Source organism: Hippoglossus hippoglossus, chromosome 17, assembly GCF_009819705.1.
Source record: "Hippoglossus hippoglossus isolate fHipHip1 chromosome 17, fHipHip1.pri, whole genome shotgun sequence".
Classification (NCBI taxonomy): Eukaryota; Metazoa; Chordata; class Actinopteri; order Pleuronectiformes; family Pleuronectidae; genus Hippoglossus; species Hippoglossus hippoglossus.
In genome coordinates this window covers 21,234,789-21,253,749 of record NC_047167.1, presented here as the reverse complement: position 1 = coordinate 21,253,749, position 18,961 = coordinate 21,234,789, and the positions used below count along the sequence as shown (strand labels likewise).

General features: G+C 45.6%; 1 protein-coding gene across 2 annotated transcripts in view; it reads left to right on the top strand.

Annotated features, from left to right (window-relative positions):
• Positions 1 to 18,961, top strand: part of cadm3 (cell adhesion molecule 3) — an 81,006-nt gene that overhangs the window by 16,358 nt on the left and 45,687 nt on the right. The gene's annotated exons all lie outside the window — the stretch shown is intronic.

Below are 18,961 nucleotides of genomic sequence, written 5' to 3'. Positions count from 1 at the left end.
ACACAACACACTCACATACCATCACTTTCATTTGTTCTTATACCAAAGAGTTGGTTGTTTTAGTTGTGGTAGAACATCATCTTTCAGCCAGATTTGAGTTTTCAGCATTTGCCTTTTAGCTCCGTGTTTGTTCTCCACCGACTCCTGAGGAAAATATCTGGCTCTTAAGGTGTGAGAGGCTCCAGTATGTTTGATGCTGAGCAAGTTGTGTAACGTTACCTACAGAGAACTCTCTGTAAGTTGTTGTTTACTTGTGTTTCTGAACGCATGCACTCCTCAGATACTTTTATCCAAATCAACGCACATGAGAGAAAATCCAAGTCTCGGTGGATCCAGAAAATCCCTTTTTACCATCACTCAAAACAAAAGCATTGTCGTGGGATGAAAATTAAAATTGCTTTGGTTAATTTGTTAAAAAGTTTTGCATCATGAACATAATTGTAATGAATTGCAGTGACACAGTTTTCTTTGCTCAGTGAAGAAGAAATGAGATTCAAGCTGCAGTGACTTAATGAAGTTTGTTTGATGACTTAATGTCTCTCCGTCTATTCAAGAAACACCATCAGCATATTAGCAGACTTCCCAGCATGCACTTTTCCAGAGTCAGAACTCTCCAGGGAACTCTGTGTTTTGTAGTTTGGATAAAATGTTCCTGATGGGAACTTCCTGTGTGTCTGTAACACACTTTAAATGAAGTCATGCTTGCTTCTTCTCATAATTACGAAAACAATGTTAACTAAGATGAAGACTACTATCAAATTCAATCCTTATCCCTGCACACTAATGATAACAAATTGTCTGGGCGCAGCCATTTTGCTATTGTTCTTCAATAGGAGAAGCTGCAGCTACATGTTCTACACGTTTTCCATGATTAATATAGAGATTAGTCTGCTTCCCAAGTTAATTCACATTTTAAGGCATCAAGAAAATATAGTAGTGCATAGTACTTTATGTTAAATAGTGAAAGACAACAATTTAAACATGATTTCATGAAGTAATAATACTTCAGAGTGTGGAGGAGAAACTCACCTTTAGTTGAATTCACTCAAAAAACATTTTCTATGTTGAACCCAGACATGTATTTTTAACCACTGGGCTGCAGGTGCATGCAGTAAGAGAAGTGAGAGACAGTAAATATAACACTTCCTTAGTTCATTAGCTAATTTTAGCTATTTGACCACCGTCTGTGCGGCTGTGACGGATCTCCTGTCTTCATTTTTGACGTTTTACTTGACGAGTGCCGTGTCTAAACCCGTCTGATGGACTGGTTGCAGGTTTCTTTGTGAAGCTGTAAAAGTGGCCTGCAGGAAGCAAAAGTAAAGCTCTGCTCCACGGACCCTGGAGCTGCACCCCCGCTGCTGCACAAAGAGCTGCTCACCTGTTCATCCAAAGTCCAGTGAAGCTCGACTCAGAACCTGAGCTGCAGAACTGGTTGTTGTGAATGGGCTGTGGTCGTGATACCCAGTGGAGGTACGTGAGCTACAATCAGACAGATGGGCCGAGGGTTCTGTGAGCATTAGACGGATTAATCACTCTAAAACTAACTGAGGGATTATTAGTAATGAAGACAGAGTTAAGTTGCAGCCCTACGTGTCACTTTGAAGCCGCACAAGGCAACATTTCATTTTTAGCAGCACACGAGTGGCAGCAGGAGATTCTTTAGCTCATTAGTGAGAGACTCATTAGCCTGAAGTCATGTGATGTCTTCGGTAAAGCCAGAAGTCTTTGCACTCCTCCGACCCGCGCTCCTGCCCGTCGAGTGGTTAGCGGGTCAGGCAGGTGGATGCTTAGGTTGGCCGGCTCATTTTCTCCGGACGGGTCGCTCAGCGGCGTCTCGCTGGTGTTTGTTTCTCGCACTTGAGTTTTGATTAATGTGCGGTTCGCCGCGACGAGTCCCTGCCCCCGCCCCTATGTGTCGCTTAATCAGGACCAATCAGATCTCAACAGTGAGAACAGGACGCTCCTCCTGCGAGGAGTCTGTGATGCAGTTCAATGAGACGTGCACCCTTTAAATTGAAAATGTTGCATGTAAGTTTAAGAAGTGTTGAATTATTCCGTCTGAAACCTGCAGCGAGAGTCGGAGCTGCTGCGACGAGGTCTGGGTTATTTCAGGATGGTTGTCTGGCGCTGTAATGTGACTTGGCACTTGTGTGACTAGTCAGGAGGAGATATATGGCTGAATTTGCCTGGAGTGGCTGCCTGGAGTCTGAATGGATGCGCTCTGGTTTCTCTGGTTTGCTGATTGTTATGGTCGAGACTTTTCTCTTCTGTTTCTCTTCCTCATTTTCTCCCTCTGCGTCTCCTGTTGTCTTATCTTCGGCGCATCTGCGTCTTGTCTTGTCCTCCTTTCTCCACTGCTTCCTTTAATTTTCCTCGCTTTCTCTTTTTGTTTGCCTTCCCTCCTCTTTGTTTTCCTCCCTTATGCTTCTTTCATGTCCGTCCCTCTCAGTTTACTTTTTTGTGCTGTTTCTTTGTCTTTTTGAAGCTCATCCCTGTTTTTCTTCCTCGGGTTTATTTCTCTTTTCCCCTCCTCTATCCTTCATGTCTTCCTTCTATAGCCTAGTACCATTCCCCGGCTTCCTTCCATTCTCATTTTGTCCTCATTTCCCACTCTTATTTCAACCCTTTCCTTCCCTCTCACGCTGCTACGCCACCTTTTTTGTCTTTTTATTTCCGTCTGCCTTCTTGTCTTTTTATAAACTGTATCTGTCTTCCCTCTATTCTCTATATTTATCTCTCCTCCCCCTCATCACTTATAAGTCCCTTTCTCTGTTTCTCTCTCATCCTCTTCTTCTCTCTTTCAGTTTCTCTGCTTTCCTGTCCTCCCCTCGCTCTCCTTACACCTTTTTGTCTCTATCCACAGCTCGCTCCTTGCCTGCTTCCTTCCTCCTCTGCTCTCCCTCTGTTTTGTGCTTGCTGTTTTAGCATACTCTGCAGGGAGCACTCCTGCGATGCCAATTATATTGACTGAAGAAAAGGAGAAAGAGAAAGAGGAGGGAGGGAGAGGAGAGGGGAAGGGAGGGGAGCAAGAGAGGGGCTTGGAAGACCTGTGCATGGCTGCACACAAAAAAACCTACAAACACACACATTCACACGGATGGAGAGAACGAACAAGAGGGGGATGGAGGCTGGAGGGATGAGACGGAGAAGGAGAGGAAGAGGGGGATGATGAAAGAAGGGGAGAGCTGGGAGGAAAGGGACAGAGAGAAATTGGAGGAGAGCGAATCCGTCTGTGAGTGTAATAGTCTCCCGCTGTCGAACCCGAGGGAATTCACCGACTGCAGAGGGAGAGAGGGAGAGAGGCATCGATAGAGACAGGGGAGGAACGAGAGAGGGGGGTGCGATCACAGCAGAGAAAGAGAGAGAGAGACGCAGAGAGAGCAGAAACAGAGGTGGCAAGAAAAAGAAAGATGACCTCAGTCCTTTTTCCTCTGGTAGCTGAGCTTGTAGCGCTCCACTCCAGGCAAATGTGGCTCGTGACATTAAATAAGATTCAGCGTCATGACTGAGTGTTGTGAATGGAGAGCATAAGTATATCATGGTAATGTGCCGCCGCCGCGCAGTCGCTCAGCCCAGAGAACTACAGGCTCCGCATCCAGGCTCGCACTGCACGCACTTATTATATATATCGTGTGTATCGTATGCACGAGTATGTATTATGACTAGTGTGTGAAAGTATTTCAAAGGGACAGTTCAACTAAATTACCAAACATGCATATACTTGGTTTTATTACCTTGTGTCCCCCCCCCCCCCCCCCCCCCCCGTGTCCGTTTGTTTATCGGCAGGATTACGCAAACACTACTCGGTGGATTTCCACGAAACTTGGTTGAATGGACGTGACACGTGATAATAAAGAATCCATAACATTTTAGCAGACGTCAGGACAAAGGGGAATTTTTTGAATTACTTTTAAATCTTTCATTAATATTGCGAGAGGTGCATTTTTTGACATCCCAGTGAATAATACATGGATCTTTAATGAAAGAAATTGGACACATAAAGAGAACTGATGGTGCGGATCAAATTAAATGAAAGATCTGGATCTAGTGCATTTAAATGTGGTTTCATAGGAGTGTAGGCAATTTTCAGCCGCTGTATGATAATACATTTTGTCGCAAATGTATATTTTTCATCCCTTTCTTTAACATGGCGAGATAAGTGGCTTGGCGGAGGTTTGCTCTTCCGTTCTATTTGCTCTTGTGTTGGCATTTAGTTTTCCTTCACCTTCATTTTCAGGCCTCACAGCGTTGAGAAGTTATTTGAAAACATCTGCGTCAATGTGTCTTTTCTGAATAATGACATATTTCAGTCAGTTTCGAATGAAATAGGGAACGTGGCTGACATTTTAAAGAGGATATATGAAAACTGGAACAATGACAAACCACGAGATACCGAAAGTGATAAGTGAGAAATATTTTTATGTTGAACGGATCCTCAAGCTTTTGTTTTGGCGTAGAAACCTTTAACCTTGAAATCTTACAGTTGTGACCTGAGATGCCCACAAAAACGTCCCAGTGACAAAGTCCTTGTAGTAATTTGAATGAGAGCGAAGGCTGGAATGAGGCGTTGTGATTATAGTGTCCACAGGAGGACGTCCGGCTGTTTGGTTTCGGACTCGGACACGTGTACGACCACTGTTTCCTGATTGCCACCACCAGTCAGTGTGGCTTTTCTTTTCACCGGGACCATAATTGTTCCCAAACCTTAACTACACATTTATTGTTGTAACCGTGACAACTACGTTCGCCTAACCAATTTTCAAAGTGGTAATTTTAACACAAACCAAATGACTTGTGTTGAGAAAACCAAGTCGATTCCAATTCCAAAATGAGAGTTGTCACATCATGAAACAGATTAATTTTCCGGCAGAGAAACAGTTTTGGGAGGCACAGACAAATGATGCCCTCCTGCTGATGAGGGCATCAGATCAGAAAATAATAGATACATGAATACAGATGCTGTCGGGCTTGCTGAGTGATGTGGATTATTTGGCCTCTGAGATCTTATCCAAAGTAAAACACCTATAGAAACATGCAGGAGAGTTCAGAATCCATGAGATGGAGCATCGAAGCTGGAGAGCTGAAGGTTCATGATGGAAAAAAACGCATAAATGTTTGATGAATTTAATTTCAATATGATAATAACCAATCAACGGGGGCCAAACTTTTCTTTTTTTGAAAGGGTGAACGATGAACATGGAAAACAGACACCTCGGAAAAACAGGTTAGACGTGCTACAAAAATCTGTCTGTGTGATTAACGCACTTGTGTGTGTGATGAATTTAAGATGCGTTGCTATCCCACATGATGTCTCTGTCTCCGTAGAGACCAGACATCAGACACCAAATCCAACAATTCCTACCGAACAATCCCTTTCTAGATAGAGACATTACAACACGTGTAGATATACGTGTATATTTAAGATTATATGACTTAAATATCCTCGTGTAAGTGGCCGACCTCCATAGCAACGGTGCCAGGCGCAAAATAAGGTCACGTTCAGGCCTGAAAAGGAAAGATAATGTGAAGGAAACCTTTTAGGACCCATCAGATATACAGTAGTTAAAGCTCCGTCGTGGTAAATCTGCCAAATTGGGCTGTTTTTCATACTTTCTGACAGTTTTAGATTGGCTGACATGAGTTTTTCAAATGACATTGATGGTACAGTGCACACACATCTGCCCGTGTCTTGTGTTCATCCATCATGCGTCCACGCCTGCGTACGTGAAGACGTAGTGTGGGATGCTCGGTGTTTACCCAGCGTTTTAGCTTGACACTTATGATACAGATTTATAGCTCACATCAGGAAGTGGATGATATATCTTACTGTTATTTCCCTTTTTATACCAGATATAAGGTCGTTATGCGGCTGTTTAAATGACGTCCTCACCGCCCTCGGCTGCAGCCTGAAATACCTGCAAGAGCGTTTCTCTCTTTTCACATTGATTACATTAATTGTTGTGTTTTGTGTTTCCTAGAATAATTTTTCTTTTCCATTTGAAGGCCTCATACATCTCAGGCTACGGCTCCCATTGAATCAGAGTAATGGGTCAACCGATCTCAGGGAGCCGCGCCGAGTTCCGCGGGTTCTGAAAATTACTTTTAGTGTTCGGTAATGCTCTAAGTGATGTTTCAGAGGCTTTTTCCACCGTGACAGGAATAAAATTTCCATGGAAATACTGAGCTGTGATGAATTCAGACGAATTAACACATAGCCTGAACACATTATACAGTATCCAGTGGCGAATGGATGTCAGTTACATCAGGGAATTAAACGGGACTTTCTCTGAAGGTACAAACGATGATGATAGGTTGTCTGGTGGTTTCTCTTATGTTTCAAGCTGATTCTTTACACACCTGTTTACTGTAATATCACAGCCTCGTATTATGGTATGCATTTATAGTGTGAGAGTAGGAGTGCACTGTTCAGCTCACATTTATAGGCAAGAAAAAATAATACATGGTTTAATGTCCCTGTTATTAAATCAGTAGAAATGATCAATCTGGATAAATAAGACGTTCTAATCTTTAATCGCATGTTCATGACGTGAGGAGTAAATATGGAAATGCTGCTGTGCTGGCTCCTGCGTGTGAGTGCCATCACACACGATGCCCTGCCCGTGTATTTCATCCCTCATGTCAAGTGGGTCACCGAATAGTCACAGGCCGCGCCAATTCTGGGACGCCGGCGACCATGACAGTTAGGCCCATGTGGAGTGACCCTAATTAGTCAATTAGCCTGTGAGCGGCGACCTGGTGAAGTCCGGGGTCTCCCTGCCACTCAGCGTGCAACGCCGATAAAACCGCCACTGTCCAGCCCGCTATTGTTTCACTGTCTTGTTTTTTTTTTGCTGCCATTGTTGAAAGCGAAAAAAGTGCGCCCTCCCCCCACCCCCCCCATCCTCTCCCTCATCTTCTTCATCTTCCCTTCCCTCGCCCTGCTCGTCCATTGATCTCCATTGTCTTGATTGGGAGTGACAAACCGTGGGGGCCATCTGAAAGGTTGCGTTCATTAGTGCGCGTACCTCTTTACAAGGCATACACACATTCCTTCAGACATGATGGGAGAAGAGGAGGGGGGGGGGGGGGTGCACATGGCCACACACACACACACACACACACACACACACACACACACAACTTGGTACACACTGAAGGACAAACACATTTTCCCAAGTGGTCCCTGGAGAAAAGAAACATGCCTGGAAACAAGGTAGAAATGTTCCAGTACAGTGACATCACTACTTCCAGTTATGGGACACACACTTACACACACACACACACACACACACACACACACACACACACACACACACACACACACACACACACACACAGTAACACACACTCACTCCGTTGTCCTTTCATGTCATGTTGCCGAGACACAGGGAGACAATAAAAAAAGGAAGGTCTACCTGAGACAAACAAAAAAACAAACATCCAGTCGAACATCCAGTTTCTTGTAACTCGGCAACGATTACACATCAAGTGCGGATTTGTGATTTCAAGTGGAAGCAGCCTGACAGGAGAGTTGACATGATACCAAAGAAACTGACTTCAGTAGTACTCACCCCGCTAGTATCACAGTTTGTCGTGTGAGGGATTTCAGGACAGGTTCGTAATAATTTTTCCCAAATGCGCGGGGAAGAAAACGTCAAACCGCTGAATGCTCGGCTGATTTCTGAAGTGCTTTCACAGGGTTTCTGATCGAATCTGCACCCACAGAGGTTTGGAATGGAGGCTGACTGAAATTATAAAAGCTGCTCTCATGAACAGAGGCTTTTCACTTGAAACGAACCCCCGTCTAAAGGTAGAAGTGTTTCTGAATGTCCGCACTCAGAGGTGGGTCAAACAGTCGTCTCCTCGTTGCATCACGCCGCCTCCCTCGTCTTCAAGAGCGCCGTGTCTTTCTCAGGCCTTTGTAGTCCCAGTGAGTCGCACAAGTGGGGATAACGGCGTCACTTTCGGACAGTCTCTGCTCAAGGGCGTCCGTGGTGTTGCACTTGTTTGTCATCACGAAAAACTGATGCAAGACATTGTGAGAAAAGTGAAGAGAAGAAGAGAGTGTTCAAACGCTGCCCACTCGCTTTCTGCTGTGTACCTTGCTGAATAGTTTATTTGAGAAAAGTTGTCAGACACGGCCCCCTCAGATTTAACTTTGGAAAGGTGTGTGTGTGTGTGTGTGTGTGTGTGTGTGTGTGTGTGTGTGTGTGTGTGTGTGTGTGGGGGGGGGGGGGGGGGAAGCGTTCCAGATACTGTTGTACTGCGAGTCTGCTTTGTTTGCTTATCGCCATGTGTACAAAAATCTGTCTGAACAAGGTTTCCGTCCTTAATTAACAGTTTTAAATGATTCCTCCACTTTTATCTTATCGTTGTTGAATTGCGTCCGTGTGTGTGTGTGTGTGTGTTGATCAATCAAGTGACAAGAAATTTGTTTTTATATCAGTGCAGGAATCCAGGGAGACACTTAAGGTCATTTTATAACAGTGTGGTGATGAGGTCATTAGTCCAACATGTCGAAATCAGATTAAGATGCTGACCCTGAACCACGATGTCCTCGTTAAAATCTAGAAAGGAAAGTTATTTGCACGTCATTCCCCAGCTCTTTATCTCTCTCTCTCCTTATTATCTGTCAAATCAAATCAAATTCTATTTGTACGGCCGATATTCACAGATTCCAATTTGCCTCATAGGGTTTAATAATCGGTGACATAAGTGTGAGACCCTCTGCCCTTAACCCTCGACTCCCGTGAGGAAGAAAACTTTTAACAGGGGAATATATGCAGAAACGTCAGGGAGAGTTACAAGTGAGGGATCCTTCACCAGGACGGATGCAGGTGCAATGAATGTCTCATGTAAGACAGCACGTCCCCAAAATAACTAAATGATCTGCCATTAATTCACAAAAATATAAAGAGCCCAAACAACATACAGTGTATTGCAGTAATTCTTTTCATTGCTTTATCGTGCAGGCGTTTCGATGTTATCAGTTTCAGACTTTCTTATTCTAAACGGTCTTGCCATGGTATTCACACATAATGCTCTTGATGTGAAACCTCTCTCGTCGTGTGTTGGATGTGTGCAGCCTTTCCCCCACTGCTGGAGAATGTGGGATCCATCCATTATCTCAAACTGTGTTTGTGTACTGACAGTGCTGCCAAAACTCCCAAGAAAAAATATTGCTCTATTTATCTATTCCTACAAGCTCATCTTGGACATTGGACAGTTTATGTGTTGTGCTTCACGAGCTGTTGATTTTGGCCAACGTCATCCATTAGCGGCCTAACCTCGTCCCCTCTCTCGATTTTCAAACCCCCCCCCCCCGTTTGATTGAAGGCCCTGTTTTCTGCTTGTGCCACGGGATGACATTTCAGTCGTGTTCCATATATAACAGATGAAACCTGCTGTCTGTTCGTGTTTGGCGGATGGACCTTGAAAGCAATAGAGGCAGAGAGAGAGAGAGGCAGAGGGGTGGAGGTGCAGGTGTGTGTTTATGTCTGTCTGCATGTGCGGTTGTGCGTTCTTGTGCCGTTCGGATGACAAGGGCAACTGCATTTCTTAGGTCAAGCTTCGGGTCACCTCGGTTGCCCTGGTAACCCTGTTCAGGCTTGGTTGCCTGGCAACAATCCCCTTTTGTTTCAAATGATTTAATTTGAAGCATATCTTCCCTCGTCACCCCTGGCTCTCTGGCTCAGCCCTCTCTCGCTCTCTCTCTCTCTCTCTCTCTCTCTCTCTCTCTCTCTCTCTCTCTCTCTCTCCTTCTATATGTCCCTCGCTCGCTCTCTTCCATCAGCCTCCTCAGCCGCTCTCTTTAGGACTATTCCCCTTTTTCTAATCTTGGCCTTTCCCAGGGCATCAGGAGCCCTATTCTTCCTGCGCCTGGTGTATAAGTCCTCGCTGTTATCGGGAGGTTTCATGGGTGGATAAGTGTGTAAGAGAGAGTGTGTGTGTGTGTGTGTGTGTGTGTGTCGTAGTGTTTGTGCAGCTGGAAGGTGCTCGCCTCTGTGTGTTGCTGCATATATGTTTATGTGGTTTTTCTTTGGGCTTTTCTTTAGAGTTGAGAACTTCGTAGTAAAAACAACATATCATATCATAGAATGTATATAAAGATGGAGAACGCCTTTCCCCTCCCAAAATGAAGGAAACATATCCAGCATCCATCTTGAAATCTGCATCGAAGCAATCAGGGGATGGAGCCGTTGGTATCGAGGTCCTGAAAAATGAACACTTCAACATACATTAGTCTGATAAGAACTACATAAAACGATAGAAACAATCTTGGAGAAAAGTTAACTTGAATATTTAGGTTGGCCCATGTCCCATCCCCTAACATGGAGAAGGTGGGTGGGTACATGGCCATATACTGCAGCCAACCTTCCTCAGTATGTAGTTGTTGATCTCACGGGCTGCGATCTGCTGCTTTAACAGCGTCCACTTCTGTGGAAACACTTTCCACAGGATCCTGAAACCCGGCTGCAGACACTTCCTCCCATTCAGCCACAAGAGCATTAGAGATGTCGAGCACTGATGTCGGTTACAAAGTGAAGTCCAAGAACTTGACCTCACTTTGTGGACGGGCTCAGATAGAAAATGGCACTCTCGGAATTATAGTGCCACGTTTGAAAAAACACTCTATTGCTTTCGAATTTCATCGTATGTCGCAGCATTTAACTTAGTGAGAGCGAAGAAGAAACAGCTTCAAATCAAAACACACACCATTGTCCTCATACATCTGGAATGCAGTGTCATGATATGCAAAGTGAAGTATGGTGCATTGAGCTGTGCCCCCCCCCCCCACCCCCCTCGTGTTTCACATCAAACAAATCTCTTTAAGCATGTTAAACAAAAAAAATCTTTGCTCATTAATTTTGGTTTTTAATCACAGTTTGTTCAGACTCATTAATCTAGATAACAGAACCTGGTGAAGCAGTAATGTCATAATGTGATTCCACTGAAAGACAAACTGTGACATTAAGTCATCACTCAAAGTGCACATTCATTTCATTCTCATATACAATTGGTCTGTGTGTGTGTGTGTGTGTGTGTGTGTGTGTGTGTGTGTGTGTGTGTGTGTGTGTGTGTGTGTGTGTGTGTGAGTGTGTGTGTGTGTGTGAGCTATTCTGACACACTTTTATTTCCCAGAGCAGATCAGAAAGTCCTCGCAGCTTTCTTGTTATTGCTGTTCTGAAATATGGGTGTTGTCTATATGGAGTGAAAGGGAGGGAGGGAGAGAGAGAGAGAGAGAGAAAGTGAACTAAAGAGAGAGAGAGAGCAGATTCTGAGGTTCCCATAATGGATCTAGTGATCTTAGTCAAAAGGGCAAACTTCTGGTAATTGACTACTCATTTCTTTAAGTGGCCTATTGGCAGGGGCAGTCAGTGCATTTGCCAAGACATTAAAGATTGCACTCTCTTTATCTTCCTCTGTGTGTGTGTGTGTGTGTGTGTGTGTGTGTGTGTGTGTGTGTGTGTGTGTGCGCGTGCAGATGGACAGATAAAGTATGTTTTTTGTTTTTTTGCCTCATTAAGTGATCATTTCTGGTGCCAGAGCCTCTTTGAACTGTGTTTGCTGCTCCAGCAAATCCCTCTTCATTTAAATCAAAAAGCATCTCTGTCTGTGTCTCTGACCCCCCCCGGTGAATCAGACCAATCAGTGAGCTCACGGTCATTCGGGTCTGGCTCCGCTCACATTCGGGATGAGTTCCAATCGAATTTGAACGAGGTCGGGCCGATCATAACGACTGATCTACAGTGGGGCAGGTTCAGGACGATGACCGACCAATGGGAGCTCCAATCAAGATGGCTGCTGCTGCCGCTGCTGTGGAGAGGACTGATAAGTCCACTTTAAAGACAGCATTAAACCAATATTTTCTCTCAAAGACAAACTACTCCATGCTGCAGCCTGTTCTAGATGGAATCGTCAATTGTGAATTGTCCTGTTGATGCCAGGTTATGTTTCTCTGTCTGTGCCCAATTGGTTAATTTATAGGTTTAGTCGGTACAGCTGCCAGAAAGTGAACAATATCACCGAAGCAGTTTGGATGGTACAGGTTCTGGAAAGATTTGGGACACGTCGGACATGTTGCACCCAAACTGTCCACGTCACAATGTTCAGGACACAAAACCTCCTCGTCCACATAAATCGTGGGCAGCAGAACCTTCCAATATCTTACCTTAATATAGTGCTTTACCTGAGTGGTGCTAATTTGTGGCATCGGCAGCAACTGAACAGTGTTGAAACCTAATTGACACTGAGTGAATTGGAGGCTCTCGCAGGTTCAGGGCCCCGGAGCAGTCACCTCGCCTCGTTTGTAATCACGGCTCGTACGTGCGATGAGGTTGTAGATGTTTCCCTTTGCTGCAGGTCAGCAAGGAAACTTTAGAAGACCTTTAATTTGAAAGAACTTGATTTGACTGGCGAGTTGTTAAACATTAATAACTAGCTTGGACTATATATACACGTAAAGTAAAAGTAAATGATACGTGATTACAGGGGCCGATAACTGTCTCAGCATTCTTACTGTACTGAGAACAAATACAAATCCAGACCTTCCCCTGAATCTCTGCTCCTGTGGCCTTTTCTCTCCACCTCACTACGTCTGCCACAGTTCCATCATTCTGTTCTCTCTCCATCCCACTGTCTCCTTTTTGACTTTCTCTCTCTATTCTGCTCTACTTCCCTCCATCACGCTCCCATTGTTTTTTCTGCGTTTCCACTCCTTTCTGTCCCCGTTCTAAGTCACCCTGTCATCTCCCCTCATTGCTCTCATCTATCTATATATGCTTATTTCTGCCACGTCCTTCGCTCACCTCTCGCTCTCTCTCTCTCTCTTTTCCTCTTTCTCTCACTGCCCCTCTGTTATTTCCCCCCCCCCCATGTTTCTGTCTATCTCTCCCTCTTCCACCAACCCCAACTCCCTCTGTCATTTTCTTTCCTGTCAAATCATTATTCTATTTTCTTTTGTCAGCAGAGATGCTTCTGCCCTTTTCATCAAACTGAACCCGTCGCCTCCTCTCCCCTCGCCTCCTCTCCCCTCGCCTCCTCTCCCCTCCTCTCCCCCATCTCTCACCCCACACTCTTTTCTTTCTCATAGCGCTGTTCCAGTGGCAGGGTGGGGCGGCCGGCTTGGCGCCTCAACGCTGCTGCAGACACACTGCGGGGCTGTGATGGTGGTGGTGGTGGTGGTGGTGGTGGTGGTGTGTGTGTTTGTGTGTGGGGGGCATCCAGCTGGTGGAGGGGGATCGTCTGAGCTTGGAGCTAACTATGTTTGACAGGCAGCTCAGGGAGGTTTTGGGGGGGGGGGGGGGGAGCAGGGTATGTGCTGCTGGAGGTGGTGGGAGGAGGCACTTGATGGGGAAGGGCGGGGGCTGTGTTTGGCCTCCCCAAAATCTCCCACAAACCATCAGCCCCCAAATAAAAAAAAGGCGGGCTGAGGATATACAGAGGGCTAAGGAGTTTGTTTGTGCTAAGACGGCAGGCGGGGGGGGTGCGTAAATCCCAAATACACAGCCCTATCGTCTCCCCCCCTCCCCCCCTCCTCCCTCTCTTCTCCACCCACCCACACCCCTCGGAGATTGTGAGAAATTTGTTCGGCGCCCAAACACGACAACGGCAGGACAACAGAACGAGGATCGCAGCAGCGGTACTTTATTAAAGGCTGCAAAGCCACGAAAAATCAGGCGGAAAACAAAGGCTTTCTTTGCTTCACCCGCTTGGCTCCGCACTTCACAGGCTGGGGGAGCCTTTGTCTCGCGGTGGAGACGAGGGCGCTGCCGGGAGAAACGACTTGTTTTACAATGCAGATGTTTTGTCGTTCTCTTTCATTCACTGGACAAATGATCAAGTGAACAGTTTGAATTTGCATCTTTTCATTCTAACTAGGCCGAGGATGGAGGGGAGCAAGGGATGGAGAGAAGGAGAGAAGGAGGGGGGTGAGGGAGGAGGGAGCGTGTGGAGGGTGGAGTTGGGCAGAGGGGCATACACGCATATATATGTATATACTTCCACATACACACACACACATATACACTGGGGGAGGGGTGGTGGACGGGGACAGCTGGGCAAAGATAGATGTGTGGGGGAGGATGCTCTGTATATATATAAATATATATAAATATATATATATACACACAGTATGTGCGAATGTGTCCTTTGTGCACTTTTTGAAAAAGCATGTGTTTGTGCATGTTTTTTCTTCATGTGTCCAACTGTATAATGTATTTTTAATCATATTTTTCAAGTATTTATGTCTTTCTGTTGTTTGTGTTTCACAAATGTGTATTGTCCTTCTGTGTGTGTGTGTGTGTGCGTTCCTGTGCACGATGCATGTCAGCTTGCTTGCCGCCTGTGCGAGTGGATGCCTCTGTGTGTGTGTGTGTGTGTGTGTGTGTGTGTGTGTGTGTGTGTGTGTGTGTGTGTGTGTGTGTGTGTGTGTGTGTGTGTGTGTGTGTGTGTGTGTGTGTGTGTGTGTGTGTGTGTGTGTGTAATGGCTTGTATCATACCATGCCATATAAAACTGCACACTTTTGGCAGAGTTTCTCGTCCAGTGTGTAGCAGCACCATGACACATGGCTCTGCCTGTCACACACCACAGCACCGCTCTCTGTGCAGCGACACACACACACACACACACACACACACACACACACACACACACACACACACACACACACACACACACAGACAGACACACACAGACACACACACATAGCCTCAACCACATGCAGATAAAAATCATCTCATAAATCACACTGATACCCACTCCTCACCCCCCCCCCCCCCACACACACACACACACACACAACATCCTCCCAGGAAAAACAAATACAACTGCACTTGAGTGCAAACAGTTGCACGCAAACAAAACATGAGCATCGCTAAGAAGCTTCTTAAGAGTCGCACACACACACACACACTAAGAGATGCATGAACATGAGGATCATAATCTCATTATGCACACACACACAGACTCAGCCCAGACCTACATGCAGAAGGTGCACACACACATGCACACACACACACACACACACACACACACTTGTGGCACAGTAAATAAAGTTCATTAACCCGTGCTAATTAGCACAAACACTGTAAAGCCTCCCTGGGAGAACAAGAAGAGAAGGAAACATAGGAATTGAGGATGGGAAGAAGTGAATGACTTTATTGTCAATAAGGTAGGTGGGGGAGGAGGGGGAGGAGGGGGAGGGGGCTCGACAGAAGGGCAAAGAGGTGAGGGAGGACGGGAGGAAACCGAGGAGGACATAGGGGCAGATGGAGAGGAGGAGTGGGGGTAAAAGATGGAGGGAGACAGATGGAAGAAGAAGGACGGAGAGGGGGTGAACATGGAGTTGGCCAAGGTTGTTTGAATCTCTCAGTCTTTTCAGGAACTGGCAGAATGGAGGGGAAGCGATGTTTATTAAAGGAATAGTTCAATATGTTTACTTTCTTCTCGAGAGCATCGATTATCAATCTCATGTCTGTGTGTTTTGTACCAAGCTGGTGTCGGGACTCTGTTAGCCTGGATTAGCATAAAGACTGGCGGCAGGGAGGACAGGTTAACAAACACATCGATGTCTCTAAATCGGCCTTATTTACTAAACCTATCGTTGACCAGTTTACCCCCAGAAACAGTTGCATTATTTGTTGTGGCGGCATCGTGGGGCCGCACCCGGGTCGCAGCTCTAAAATGGATCTGAGACAGAAAGCCTTGTTCTCTAATTCAGAAAAAGTTTGAAGCGCTTCTTTCTCTCATCTTCGGAGAACCCTCGAGCTCCTCACACTTCCTCTGTTGTCTCATTGGCTTCTTCTCTCCCCTCCTTCCTGTCTTCACACACACACACTTACACCCGCGTGCACCCCCAGTTTCCCACCTCAGTTTATCACCCATCCTCCTATTCATACCCTTATCTATCCATCTCTCTCCCTCCTCCTCCTCCTCTGCCTCCCTCGCTCCCCAGACTTGATATCCCAGTCAGCCTTCTACCTCTGCGTTCCCCCCTTTACCTTGTTGCCAGCGAGGGAAAGTGTAAATTGTGTTTCTTTAAATACCCGTGTCTTCCTTGAGCTTACAGCTTGAGGGGGGGTGTGGAGGAGTGGGAGCGAGGCGAGAAGAAAGAAGAGCAAGCCACAGTGTTTAACTTAACGTCTGCGAAGGATAGATAGGTCTCTCCTTTCATTTTTTGCAGCTCGGGCGTTTATCCTGACTTAACTGTTTAAACTCTGGCTGAACTTAATTCCCCCCCCCCCCCTTTAACTTTGCTCTTAAGCAGCTTCAAGGTAAGAAGAACAGCTGTATCTGTATCTGAGGCTTATCGGGGTCACACGCTACCGGCGAGCGACTTTGTTTGTGCTCGTCTGAACCGGTTTGCACCGGCCGAGGTGTTGCCCGCGCCACGTTAGGACGTTTCATGCAATTTATCAACTTCCCCAAAAACTTTTCATCTTCACTTCAAGTAGTTTAATCTCTGGCACCGATCTCGATGCACGCCCCAGTTAGCCGCGACCATCTGATCGTATAATGAGTGGATTTTAAAAAACGCTGCTAAGAGATGCACCAAGTATCCTGATGCAGTTAAGTTGCACCCACACACTTGCTGCAGCTAAATCAAATTAAATGTATCCGATTAATATTTGACTGATAGGGGCCAACGAAGCTGCTGCCATGATCCTACGCTGTGTAACATAACGTGATTTGGCATTAATGGAGCTTTAGGTCCATGATACAGAGTAAAGTTAAATCATCGTTAAAAACTTTTAGATCTCATTCTGTCAGAGCCACCTTTAATTATGAGCTTGCATTAATTGATAAGGCCTGAACATAAGTGTAGTGGTTTTATAATTTAAGATTCCGTAGTTTCAGAGGATAATTAACTTTTATCTTACTTTATTCTTACTTACTCATTAAACTTCTCATGTTTTATTGTTTTATTTGGCCTCTATCTGCTTTTATGTGTCTTTGCTTCTACTTTATTTAATTTACTATCTTTTTTTATCATGTTATAATAATACAAATAATATATAATCATTTATTATTTTTGTAAATTACCTTCAGCTGGACTTTATGTCTGGAAAGTGCTCTACAAATACATTTTATTCTATTAACATTATGATTCCGAAGCATATAAAAATGGCTTTTGGCATTGTAGAAACAGATTCTTTAAGATTTGTCCATTTAAAAAGCAGGAATAACTTGTTAATCACTCATGTAAATAGTTTCACACAGAGCCATGAACGCGGGTTCGCTCTCATCCTGAAACTCCAGGACTCCAAAGACACAAGTGTAGTTTGGCAAACTTGTCAGAGCTCATTGCCGGTGGCTTGACGAGCGATGCACTGGGACAGCCAGTCCACCCCAAGTGTTCATGCCAAGTAGAGGAGCTCTTGTGATCAGCCGCAAGAATTATCCCAAGATGCTATTAAAGGAGACACTAATCCGTGGTGCACTTGACCACACGTTCAGCCCCCAGCCATCATGGTGCTCAGATAAACTAACCACAAGGTCAGAGCTCCAGTAAAACACCGCAGAGAGCGACTTGCTCCGACACGAAGGGCTCTGAGAGTGCTGTTTGAATCCGACTAGCAGGCGGCAGCTGCACCTTTTAAGAGCCGCTATCGCTCTGATTCCTCTGAGTGCAGAGGAACCACCCTCCACTTCTTTTATTCTTTAATAAAACCTGATGTATGCTGAGATGCTGAACCGGCCGTCCGGCTCACAGATGACAGAAACGCTCATATTTGCCGCCTGCTCCTCTGAGCTCATGTACCGCAAATGTGTGTATTTGATGCTACATGCAGTTAGTTTGCTCGCCTCCTCCGCTGCATTCTTCTTTTCCCCATGTCCCCCCCTCTTCCATGTCTTGATGGGAGTTCCGCCGAAGCGCACTTAAGCAGATGTTCTTCCTGCAGAAAAAAAAAAAATCAATTCCTCCGCCGGTGCAAGGATGTGATAACGCTCCACGCCGAATATAAACCTGTCTCCCGCCTGACAATTTGGTTCCAATTAAAGTATTTATACGTGGCATCTTTTCAGGGGTGAGGAGACCGCTTTGAGGCACATCTTCTTATGAGATGTTCCCTCCGTTGGCTTGGTCTTGTCGTCAATTATGCCATATTTTTGTTTTTCCAGAGATTAGGTTGAGCGAGCACTGGCACGTTTCGATGCGAGTAGGAAGAGAGAGGGGATCACAAAGCTTTGTTGGGGGCACTCAAGGCCGCAGCAACTTAGTACAGGGAAAAAGAAATCCATGTTCGGCATTACTTAACGAGGGGCTGTACATTTTAGTATCCAGCTCTTGTTCTGATTCCCACAGTCGCCTGCCACCCTCATGAATGCAAAGAGCAGAATTAGCCTGCACCCTCACCCGTTATCAAGGGAGCGCCGTTAAATACCATAATTTGAGCCAATTTGAATACTCATACACACCCTGACGGTTCCCTGTTCAGTGGTTTTTGTGGCACACCAGTTCCAGCTCCAGCCTTTAGAATCCCCTCATTATGCTGGGTCATTTGTATTCTCTTTCTCTTTCCTTCTGACCTGCTCATTTCCATAACGCCGGTCCCATTCCGGCTTGTTCTGTACCAGCGGATACATATGCACGGCGTTAAAAACCTGACACCGATATCGACAAAAGAGGGTTAGAACACCATTAGAGGTATGAGACATTGCTCTTGTTGTTTCTCTGACCCGTCAAGAGCCAGTGTCTGTCGCCGTCTCTTCATCTCTCGCTGGTCCCTCAGGTCGTGCGGTCTCTGGATACCAGGGCCGCCACTGACTCATCACTCTTACATTGGCCTCGCAGTCAAACAAGCAGATAGCCATTTGTCTGCTTTTTTTTTTGTCCCCCTGACAGCATGACCGTGTGTGTGTGTGAGTGTTGTGTGTTGTGTGTGCACGCACATTGTGTCTGCGCTTTCAGAAAGACAGATAGAGATATATAGATAATCTGACAGGCAGAGAAAGAGA